This window comes from Corythoichthys intestinalis, chromosome 18, assembly GCF_030265065.1.
Source record: "Corythoichthys intestinalis isolate RoL2023-P3 chromosome 18, ASM3026506v1, whole genome shotgun sequence".
In the NCBI taxonomy this organism is placed as follows: domain Eukaryota; kingdom Metazoa; phylum Chordata; class Actinopteri; order Syngnathiformes; family Syngnathidae; genus Corythoichthys; species Corythoichthys intestinalis.
In genome coordinates, this window is record NC_080412.1 from 44,269,600 (window position 1) to 44,282,056 (window position 12,457).

Genomic DNA, 12,457 nt, shown 5'->3' on the forward strand with positions numbered 1-12,457 from the left:
TTAAGTACCCCTAAATACCCCCCAAATCTCAAAATAACTATCCAAAACAAGTGTTATACGTCCTCGCCAAGACGTTGGAGCTAAGGCCGCACTGGACGGTGAGCTAAGCTTCGAAATGACCGTCAGAGGTCTGCTGTTGATACAGCAATAGCAATCCACACAAATGATTAGCATGTATCTAGCTAGCGTCCTCACATCATCAAAAACAATTACATAAACTTACCCCAAGTAAAATGCAATCCTGGTAAGCGCAAGACACGGTGTTTGTTCGTTCATTTTTTTTGTTTTTTTTCTCCTATAACATGTAAGCACTGGTGGATGAAATACTTACTTTTTTTTTTTACTTAAAAGTACAGATACAGGGGGCAAAAATGACCAAAGTAAAAGTACAAGTATCTAAGGAAAAAACATCAGTGAAACCTTAAGTTCGAGGCACTTCTACTGGGGAGCACCTTGTGGTGCTTGGGGAAGAGATGTGTCTTGGTCGACCAGTTTTTCATTACGCTTTCCTTAAAAAATATCTATATTTGTGGTGATCATTGCTTTGCGAATTTCCGCGTAAATCGGAATTAAGCCTTTAAGTACCCCTAAATACACTCCAAATCTTAAATTAACTATCCAAAAATATGTATTATACATCACTGTACCGTCCTCGCCAAGACATTGGAGCTAAGTCTGAGCTAGAAGGCAAGCTAAGCTCAGCAATTCAAATTTACGTTTAAAGCTAGCTGCAGCAGTAACAATCCAACCAAACGATTAGCATGTATCTAGCTAGCGTCCGCACATCATCAAAAACAATTACATAGACTCGCCCCAAGTAAAATGCAATCCTGGCAAGCATTGTTTTTCTTTATTATTACTTTTTTTGTCCTTTTTGGGGGGCCAAGTGGGTCTCCGTGCCGGACTGGCGACTGTGCTCCCCGGAGGTCTCTCCAGCCCTGCCGCCCCACTAAGAATGGATGCAAAGGAGAAGCGCCTCAGCCCCGCCCATGTCCCCTCCTCTATTCGCGGGACTAGCGCGTGAACAAACCCAACATCCACCTCTATCGTATCTAGGAGAGATGGCAGTGGAGGAGCATTTTTTAGTGCCATTGACGGCGGGAGTGGTCCAATCCATAGATCACGCAAATAACGTTGAAACAGCATCATTCAAAAAAAGCAGGTTCCTGTATTAGCCCCTTGAAAAGTACAGTGTATCACAAAAGTGAGTGCACCCCTAGTATTTATGCAGATATTTAAGTATATCTTTTCATGGGACAACACTGACAAAATGACACTTTGACACAATGAAAAGTAGTCTGTGTGCAGCTTATATAATAGAGTTCATTTATTTTCCCCTCAAAATATAGCCATTAATATCTAAACCAGATATGCCAAATGCAGCCCGTGGTCAGATTTCATCCGGCCCCCAGCCTCTGTCATAAAATCAATAACGTCTGGCCCGCACACAGACTTAATAAATTGGTCAGCAGTACTGCTACAAGCATATGAAGTAGCTTACACACTAAATGCTGCTCCTTATTTACCCACTAAAAGGCAGCAGCTCTCTAAGCAACATTACCACATGTGACCCTTTACTCCCAATTTTCTAAAATGGCGACAATCAACAAAAAAAAAGAAAGGTGACTCTGACGGCCGACGCTTCAAGGATAGGTGGAAACTGGACTATTTCGTCAATAAAATACGCAACAACTGTGTCTGCCTCATTTGCAAAGAGACAGTCGCTGTTTTTAAAGAGTTCAATATGAGGCGATATTACCAAACAAGACACGTTGACATGTACGACAAGATTACAGGGTAGATACGGAGCGATAAATTGAAGCAACTTGAAGCTAGTTTTCATTTCACAGCAGCAGTATTTCGCAAGAGCCCGAGAGTTGAAAGAGAACGCCACAAAGGCTAGTTGCAAATTGTTGAAATTATTAATTTAAAAAAACAAAAAGTAGTGCTACAACGATTAATCGATTAACTCGAGTATTCGATTAGAAAAAAATATTCAAACTAAATTTTGTTGCTTCGAGTATTCGCTTAATTAAAGTGGCATTGTAATGGTTGATTTTAAAAGTGTTTGCATTTAATTTTACTGATGAGGGTGGATACACCGGCCTCTGGTCTGCCTCTTTTCACATGGCTGAATCCAACTGCTCCCTGTTAAGACAACATAAGCTAAGTTTTTGTTTGCGCGAATGTTTTTTAATGCATTCTTAATTTAGTTTGTTGGTATATTTAGCTGTTGTGTGGGAATATGTGTCTGAACCATTTAAAAAAAAAAAAAAAAAAAAAACTTTAGCATTTTATAGCATTTAAGCTAGCAGACTTTTTCTATCCAAGTTAGCCAATTGTTCTTTTGTTGTACACAGATCATTTTAAAAAAAAATTATATCGTTTGAAGCTCAGCTCAGGTGTTTTAATTTTTCATGTTCCTTATCCGATTACTCGATTATTTGAACTAACTAGTCCATCGATTAATCGACTACTACAATATTCGATAGCTGCAGCCCTATAATAAAGCAAATGTGACACACAGAACGGCTTGCCAAAATTTGCTTAAATATATTGTTCTACGTAAAGGACGTCAGCTAAGGTTGGCCCCCCACATTTTTACCACACCAAATCTGGCCCCCTTTGCAAAAAGTTTGGACCACCCGTATAAGCCGTACTCAACGTCAAATTGGTGTGCATGGCTGTCACCCCATCGCGACCCTTGTTATATCACTATGTGTCATCCGTAAAATCCCCCAAAAATCCAGCTGTGGCCATTCACAGCTGTGTCTTGACACTCGGGGATACATGCTACATGGAGTTTTTGGATCCAAACAAGGTAAGTATGCGATATCTCATTAAAATCATGGCGTCTTTAATTCTGCTCTCACGTGCTCTCACCTCCAGTTAGGGTTTCGCTGTTTAAATTCTTTTTATTTTATTTATTTATTTATTTTTTATGTCCTCCTGTTCAAAATTTTTCTTCCCCCAGGAAATTGAGATTTTATGCTTTCCAACGATGTATCACACATGCATATTGGACAATTTTGAAATTTGGCCAAATTGGGGGTCTGAGAGGGGAACTGCAAGTCACCTGGGTGTTTTCCATCATATATATGTAAACACACAGAGAGATCAGTGCCAATACTCAAAGAACCAGAAAATTAATTGACTGCTCAATTTTACTGAAAACTGTGCTGAATGGGAGAAAAAAAACAGCAATAAAATTCACAGCACTGTAAACAGAAGCTTAACTCATTTGCTCCCAAAAACGTATAAATACGTTCTATTTTTAATTGTTTCAGTGTCCCAAGGACGTATTTATACGTCTTTTACATTTTTTTTTTTCAAAAAAGACATCTCTGGGTTCTGATTCAATTGAGCTCCAAAGCACAAAGCTGAAAATCCATTTTAAAGCAATAAAACTGGCCACTGGAGGACAGTAGCGCATTTGGTAAAACCCGCAACCCTATTCAATGGCAACGAGAGGCCAAGCCACAAAGCCGGGGCGCCGGCGGAAGATGACCGAATGAATGCCAGGCGGTGGACGGCCGAGCAGAACGAACGGGATCACTAGATGCCGTTGAGGAAAAGTTTAACCGGCTGTCGCGGCCACAATAGCGTCATCTTTCAGTTAGTTATGTGTAAATAAATTGTTACTTTGTTATCAAAAGCTCTATTTGTCTTGTTGTTTCTGTTATTTTGTAAAAGGAAAACATTATTCAGATGTTCGGGATGTAACGAAAGCAAAAATTAGCTGTGTTAAAGTCAAAGTTATGTTTGAAATGTATGCTTTCACAAAAAGCTCAATTTCTCCATTTTTTCATCAGAAATTGGAAAATTGCTCAAACTAAGCTATTTTGGTATGCTGATTTCTAAAGAATGGGAAAAGATATGAAGATATTTTTTTCTGCTGAAAGAAGAGAGTCTGATCTTTCTTTTGGTGGGTTCCATGTTTATATCGCAATAGACAGAATTTTCTGTGGGCCTTGCAAAATCAGTCAAAATCCAATTAAACGGCCGGGAGCGAAGGGCCTTGCTCCGGTGAAAATGGCTAGGACATAGGCGGAGTTTGACTTTTGGGGCAGGGGGGGGGCACAACATGTTGATGACCCCGAAATGCAGTGTCAGCAACAAAATTAACTTCCAAGAATATTTATAATAATAATTCCCATCATTCTTGAGGGGAATTCTAAATCAGGCTGCTCAAGCAATACTTTTTGCCAAGATCGTCATCCATTGAATATGGTACGCCCGCCAGTGTCGTGCCATTGTAGTTACCCCAGTCAAAAATTGTATCCCCTGGGCGGAGCCATATGGAGGTAGATTTGTGTGTTTATTATTCAATCCAAAAAAAGGTTGCTTCAATAAATTTTTTTTTTTTTTTTTTAAAGTTGCTTCAATCAAAATATATATTTTCAATCAAAAAAAGTTGTTTTAATTAAAAAAAAAAAAAAAAAGTTTGAATGCAAAAATACATTTGAAACAAAAAAAAAATGCACGTGAAAGCTATTTTTCTTTGATTTCTTTTTTTTTTTTTTTTTTGATTGAAGTCAAGGTTTTGTTTTTTTTTTAATTGAAGAAACTTTTTTGATTGAAGTAATGTTGATTTGATTTTGGGCCACATTTTGGCTAGGACATATTTGTCTTTATTATTCAATCAAAAAATATGTTGCCTCAAAAAATATATATTTTCAAAAAGAAAAACCCCTTCAATCAAAAAAAAAAAAAAAGGAAAATTTAAAATTGGAAAAAGTTTTTGAATGTGAAAAAATATCTGAGATAGAAAAATTTGCATTTGAACACTTAATTTTGTATCGAAAAAAAATTTCTTTGATTGAAGCAATGCTTTTTGTGTTTGGGCCATATTATGGGTAGGACATTTGTGTCTCACTCATTTAATCCCCCCAAAAGTTCCTCCAATCATAAAAAAAAAAAAAAAAATCTATTTTCAATTGAAGAAAAAAATCATTTGAAAAATAAAATTGCACTCCCCAATTTTGATTGTATTTTTTTATTTTTTTTGAAAATTATATGCAAAGTCTAAGTTGCTAGTCACATGATCTGTTCGAAGTATAATTTTGACCCATTATAAAAATATATTTATTTGTTCATTTCATTTTTTTTTTTTTTTTTTGGTGCAGTTTTATTGCTTTACAACTTGTATATATGTGGCAAAGTCAATTACATGCAATGACACTTTTCGGCCATGGGGGGGCTGTCCCCCCCCTTAAAATCCGCTTATGGGCTGGGAGTGAATCCTCCAAAAAAACTCCAAAAATTAGCTTAATGGCGGATTGCAAGCAACTATCGGGTGCATACCGCCACCTACTGTACAAGAGTGTGGTGGTCTTTTTTGGTCAATATCTTGTTCACCTGCCTAATCTTGCTTGTACACGTGTTGCTGTATAGTTGCACGGGGTTTATCGATCGCGCTGGAGGCATGAAAACAAAACTATCAATTCCCAACGAGAAAAAAAGAAAACAAACAAAAGTAACGCGTAATGCAGGCGACAATTTGAAACGCAGTGGAGTAAAAAGTATAGATACCTGCTGTAAAATGTAGTGAAGTAAAAGAAAATACCACTTCATATTTGTACTCAAGTAAGGTACAGATACACAAAAATGTACTTAAGTACTGTAATGAAGTACTTTTAATTCGTAACATTACACCACTGAATGTAAGTGTCAACGAACGAAAAGGCTGAAAATTGGACGTAAGTGGTTTTGCGCTATAAACGTGAACAATTTAATGTTATTCCACTAGATGGCTTCCTTTTCTGTTTTTCTTTGTTATGTGTGATCAAATTTATTTATTACTAAACTAAAGGGCTTCCTATTGCTGTTTACATGGAAAGACAAAGAAACAGCTTGTGTTCAGCAAGCCTAGATTTAACACTAAGAACATTTGTCAGTAAAATCTGTGATATTCAAGTGTTTTTATTGAGGTGAGAAGATTTATATTATATATATTTTTTAAATGTATGTGAGCATTTTTGGCCCAATGATGTTGTTTAACACAAAGCTGAAACTGCTAAAATGTTCTGATGGCAGTTGATCGTTGAAAACATGTCTCAAAATTTGGCGCTCTGCTGCCATCTGCTGACAGAACTTTTGTATTTTGCAATGAATTTCTACAATAAAGCTAATTGGACTACCCAGGATGGAGGACCAGGAGTGCAAAAATTCAATAAATAAATAAACAATTAAATAAATAATTAAAAGTGTCATTAAAATGCTTTTATTTCAATATCTATTTATTTATTTCAATGTTTATTTCCATTTTTATTTATTTATTTCAATTTATATTTATTTATTTATTTCAATTTATATTTATTTATTTCAATTTTTATTTATTTATTTCATTTATATTTATTTATTTCATTATTTATTTATTTAGATTCATATTTATTTATTTCATCATTTATTTCAACATTTATTTATTTCACTTTTTATTTATTTCATTCTTGCACTCTTGTTCTTCCATAATCCAGTATCAAGTGCTAAAAGGAATTGTTTTCTTTTTGACCAAGTGCATCCCAGCAGAAAGAAGAAGTTTAATAATTTGGATAAAGTAAAACAAAAAACTGAGTTTGTAATAGTTGCAAGTTCATTTTGTCTACCCTTATAGATTTGTTTTTGTTTTTTTCTTTTATTACAGACAAACATTTCAGGTTGTTTTATTTACCGGACATGTTTCAGCTTGTACTTCCGCCATAATCAGAATCACTCATCAGCTGATAGCACCGACACACTAACACCAGTGACACCCCAAAGAGGGAAAACACGCCGAAACATGTCAGGTAGTTTAAACAGCAAAAAACATTAGTCTGTGATAAAGAAATAAATTACCTGAATTTGTAATAGTGGAGAAAAATGTCAGTCAAGGCCAGTACTTGCCAGCAAGTATACAAAATTGCCACGGGCAGCCATTTTTAAATGCCAGAAATATTTTAGCCAAACAAATACAAGTAAAGTAGTACCTCTTCTTACAAGTGTCTCCACATACAGAATTTTCAGGTTTGTGTCAAGTGCTATATTGTTGAAATGCATATCGTTTTGAGCATAAGTGTACGTATGTTTGTACCAGCTTGACAAATTGTCAAAAGTGAAGGAAGTCAAAAGCTTCAAAAAGCATAATTGTTTTCTTTGCTGTCTGTCAAGCTGAACAACTTTACGTTTCGTGAGGACAGAACATGTCATGTTAATAAAGTGAAGTAAAAAATAAGATAATGTGAGGCACAATTAGGTACTGTTTATGTGACTACAAAAAAAAAAAAGACGACTGGAAACAAAATGGCAAATGAGACTCTGGCATCATCGTAAAGTCGAAATCGCATAAATCGAGTACCTGTACTCCCTATAAAAAATCTAAAAACAGGTAGCTGCCTGGTTACGAACAAATTCCGTTCCTACGCTGGCAACGTAACCCGAATTTCAGCATAAGTCTGACTTAACACATAAGTACCCTTAGATCTCAAAATAACCATCCAAAGGTATTGTATTTTATTTAATGATAGAGGATACACTGCCCTCTGGTGGCAGCGTTGGGTCTGACTGGACTGTCACCTTGTATGATTTAGCAGACTCAGACATCTGAAATGGATAAAGTATAGTTGCTCTCTGCTTTTGCCTGACACGGCCAGACTGTTCTCCCCGTATTTTTCAAACAGAGGGAGAACAGTCTGGGCCCCAGCTCCTCATTGGCCTCTCGAGCCCGAACGAAAGTAACCGAGCAATCAGATTTGTTTATTTGCGTGCCGTGCTCTTAACGAGCAAGGTCACTCTTGCACATCGGAAGTCGTCTCCACAACAACACAGATGGCGAACGGGAGAGCCGAGAATATGTTCCAATCCGCGGTAAATTCAGTTTTAAATGACCAAAAACACATTGACACAAGTCGTTGACAACAGTCTGTCTCGTGCTAGCCATGTTGAATTAACTTCTCTGTTCTCCGCGTATGTTTACGTCCTCGCGCTAGAGTTTTTTGTCGCTTTATCAACGTCACGTCCGCCCATCTCTGATTGGTCCACTCTGCTGTCTATTTGCTGTGGCTTCCCTAGGAATTTGATCTGCGGAACAGTCGCCAGACTCAGCGGTGAGTCTGGAGTTCCAGGCAACTCAGGTTTAGCCCACATAAGTTGTTTCAGCTAATATTTGTTTGTGTATGCATTTGTAATTAAGTTTACAGCTACCGTTTGTGGAGTTACGTGTGAGCGACTTGCTATGAGAATTGTAAATACTTTAGCATTCGTAGCATTTAAGCTAACGGACTTTTGTTAGGCAAATTAGGCTGATTTATCCATCCATCCATCCATCCATTATCTTCTGCTTAGTCCGGGGTCGGGTCGCGGGGGCAGCAGCTTTAGCAGGGAAGCCCAGACTTCCCTCTCCCCAGCCACTTCAGCCAGCTCCTCCGGCGGGATTCCAAGGCGTTCCCAGGCCAGCCGAGCGACATAGTCTCTCCAGCGTGTCCTGGGTCGACCCCGGGGCCTCCCGCCGGTGGGACATGCCCGGAACACCTCTCCAGGGAGGCGTCCAGGAGGCATTCGAACCAGATGCCCGAGCCACCTCAACTTGCTCCTCTCAACGCGGAGGAGTAGCGGCTCGACACCAGGCCCCTCCCGGATGACCGAGCTTCTCACCCTATCTCTAAGGGAGAGCCCGGACACCCTGCGGAGGAAACTCATTTCGGCCGCTTGTATCCGGGATCTTGTTCTTTCGGTCACGACCCACAGCTCGTGACCATAGGTGAGGGTAGGAACGTAGATCGACCGGTAAATCGAGAGCTTCGCCTTTTGGCTCAGCTCCTTCTTCACCACAACGGACCGGTGCAGAGTCCGCATCACTGCAGACGCTGCACCGATCTGCCTGTCAATCTCCCGCTCCCTCCTACCCTCACTTGTGAACAAGACCCCAAAATACTTGAACTCCTCCACTTGGGGCAGGATCTCCTTCCCGACCAGGAGAGGGCATGCCACCTTTTTCCGGCTGAGGACCATGGTCTCGGATTTGGAGGTGCTGATCTTTATCCCAACCGCTTCACACTCGGCTGGGAACCGCTCCAATGAGAGTTGGAGGTCACGGCTTGATGAAGCCAACAGCACCACATCATCTGCAAAAAGCAGAGATGAAATGCTGAGGCCACCAAACCGGACACCCTCAACGCTTCGGCTGCGCCTAGAAATTCTGTCCATAAAAATTATGAACAGAATCGGTGACAAAGGGCAGCCTTGGCGGAGTCCAATCCTCACTGGGAACGAATTCGACTTACTGCCGGCAATGCGGACCAGACTCTGACACCGGTCGTACAGGGACCGAACAGCCCTTACCAAGGGGCTCGGTACCCCGTACTCCCGGAGCACCCTCCACAGGACTCCCCTAGGCACACGGTCGAACGCCTTCTCCAAATCCACAAAACACATGTAAACTGGTTGGGTGAACTCCCATGCACCCTCAAGGACCCTGCCGAGGGTGTAGAGCTGGTCCACTGTTCCACGGCCGGGACGAAAACCACACTGCTCCTACTGAATCCAAGATTCGACTTTCCGACGGAAAGTCCAGCACCCATGAATAGACTTAACCGGGGAGGCTAAGGAGTGTGATCCCTCTATAATTGGAACACACCCTCCGGTCCCCCTTTTTGAAAAGAGGGACCACCACCCCGGTCTGCCAATCCAGAGGCACTGTCCCCGATGTCCACGCGATTTTGTAGAGGCGTGTCAGCCATGACAGCCCTACATAAAAGGCGTTATGTGGAAAAGCTTCAGTCTATTATTCGCCAGATCCATATTTGATGCCTAAATCGATATTTTTCGACCCGCTGTCTTCACCCTCTCTGCCTGACATCTGCTACCCTGATATCTACAACTATCTTGTCCACACAAAATCAGTCTATTCTCACGAAAGTTTGAAAAACTTTATGAGCTTGGAGGCTTATAAATACTTCGTTGCTGGTTGGGTGAAACAGGTCCTCGTCCACGAAACTTCGGCAGGAATCTATCTTGTGCTCGGGAAGGTGAGTTACGAAATTTTCAATTCAAAATCTTTTGTTCTTGCTAACATCCACTGTCAAGTCTAATGTATTTCATGTCATTTGTCAATGGAGCTAGGGCTTTTAATGTTTGTATGGTTTAGCGATAGCACTCTCACTACAGACATATATAATATGTAGTAAATATGAAGTGCGATAGCACTACTCCAGATTGTCCCTAGTTGAATTTATTTTTTGGCTTTTGACCTCAATAGTGAAATTGTAAATTAATTGTATGACAACTGTCTTATTATCCCCTTATATTTTCAGGTAGTTCATTCACAACGTCTGAGTGTATGTTGTCGGCGATTAGCCTAGCAATGATCTTAATTGTGGTTGTCAGCCCAAAACCCTCTAAATATATATTAAATGCATCTTACCAGACATAAAATGACTACTACATAATCTGTGGTAATCGTTTGGAGCCCAGTTTTCTCGTCGAATTGCAGCAGTCCATCTCGCTCTCCTCTCCGGGTCTCTCGGAATACGGTAGAACTTCAAGTCTCTCCGTCTATCTTCTCTGTTATTGCAAACGACCGCCACACACGCCTTCACCATTTTGATTATTAATGTTAATGAGCAGAAAAACACGCCATAATAGGAGGAATTTGCGAAGCGCTAATGCGTTAACATGACGAGTCGACGGACAACATGGCGCGGGGGCGTGAGTAGGGTCTATAAGAGAAAACATGCACTTTTGAACCAATCAGAGCTAACTATCTCTGGTGATCACATGTCAGTATGTAAGCCAATTAAACGGATAAATGAGCCCAGGCGTTTTGCTTGCATTCGCACATTGACGTGACTCGTTATCGTCAGACTCGGACTCGGATATATATTTTCGGAATCAAAGCACCGTATACTGGAACAGCGTTCCGGCCCTGAATCTTATACCGGAACTGCGTTCCTGACCGTTCCCGCCCACTTTCACCCCTGCACATAACTAACTATTGAACTGAGAGATGACGCTGTTGTGGCCGCGGGGTAAACTTTTCCCTCATCACCGCCTGTCTCATCAAGATAGATTTTTTGAATCTTTCTTTAGTAGTGACCACTACCTCATACAGAATTCACCTTGGGAACTTGTGTGGGGCACGTTGTGTTCCTGGGGGGGACTAATTTAGCTCTGCACATTTCCGGCTGAGTCACGACACACTAGAGAGTCACGAGACACACGAGCGGCCGAACACGGCAACGCGAACTCTACTCAACGAGCAACACAGACTCAACAACATCATCCGCTACACTGGTGATCCCGATCGTTCTGCTCGGTCGTCCAACGCCTGGCATCCCGGACGTCCTCCCGATTGTTCTGCTCGGTCATCCGCCGCCTGGCATCCTGGACGTCCTCCTGATCGTCGCACTTGGTCGTTCATCAACTGGTATCCTGGACGTCCTTCCGATCATCCATTCGGTTGTCTTCCACCAGCGCTCCGGCGGTGCAACCCGACCGTTTGTTCCTTTAATATGAGTTACCCTACCAAATGCGCTACTGCCCTCCAGTGGCCAGTTTTACTGCTTTCAAATGGATTTTGAGCATTGTGCTTTGGAGCGAAGTTGCATCAGAACCTAAAGATGTCTCTTGTGAAAAAAAAAAAAACCCGTAAAAGACGTATACATTTTTGGGACACTGAAACAATTAAAAATAGAACGTATTTATACGTTTTTGGGAGCAAATGAGTTAATATGAATAGAGGTTATTTTTTAAAAGTGGATGTCATGTGGCAAAAAAAGAGAAAAAGACAAGATGTTTTTCTCCAAATTTTATTTGATTCTATATTTCAGTAATAAAGAGGTCAAGAGCAATATACAGGGAGAACATCTAAAGGCAGGAACGGCATGTGAGGCCAAGCCAAAGCCAAATCATTTGCGTGCAACAATGGTACAGGGATCCAAATCCACAAGACGGTCCTCTTTGGGTGTTTTCAATTCTCCCTGTTATTCCACATCACAACTTCCTGATCCATAACTGCCTAAATTGTATTGCTTGCAATATCATCACAGTGACTCAGAGGATCCGAGTTACAATTATTCGAGTCAGAGCATGCTTGTATTTGATATCATTTGCATAGAACTGGTGATCATTACACTGTCCTTGCCACTGGAGAAGAAACAGACAATCCTTAAGGAAATTAAATTCATTCATGACTTCACATGTTTATAACAGATAGTTTACTGAGGCACAGATTAATTAGCATTAACTCATTCACTGCCAGCTAAGGTATACAGTGTATCACAAAAGTGAGTACACCCCTCGCATTTCTGCAGATATTTAAGTATATCTTTTCATGGGACAACACTGACAAAATGACACTTTGACACAATGAAAAGTAGTCTGTGTGCAGCTTATATAATAGAGTCGATTTATTTTCCCCTCAAAATAACTCAAAATATAGCCATTAATACCTAAACCTCTGGCAACAAAAGTGAATACACCCCTT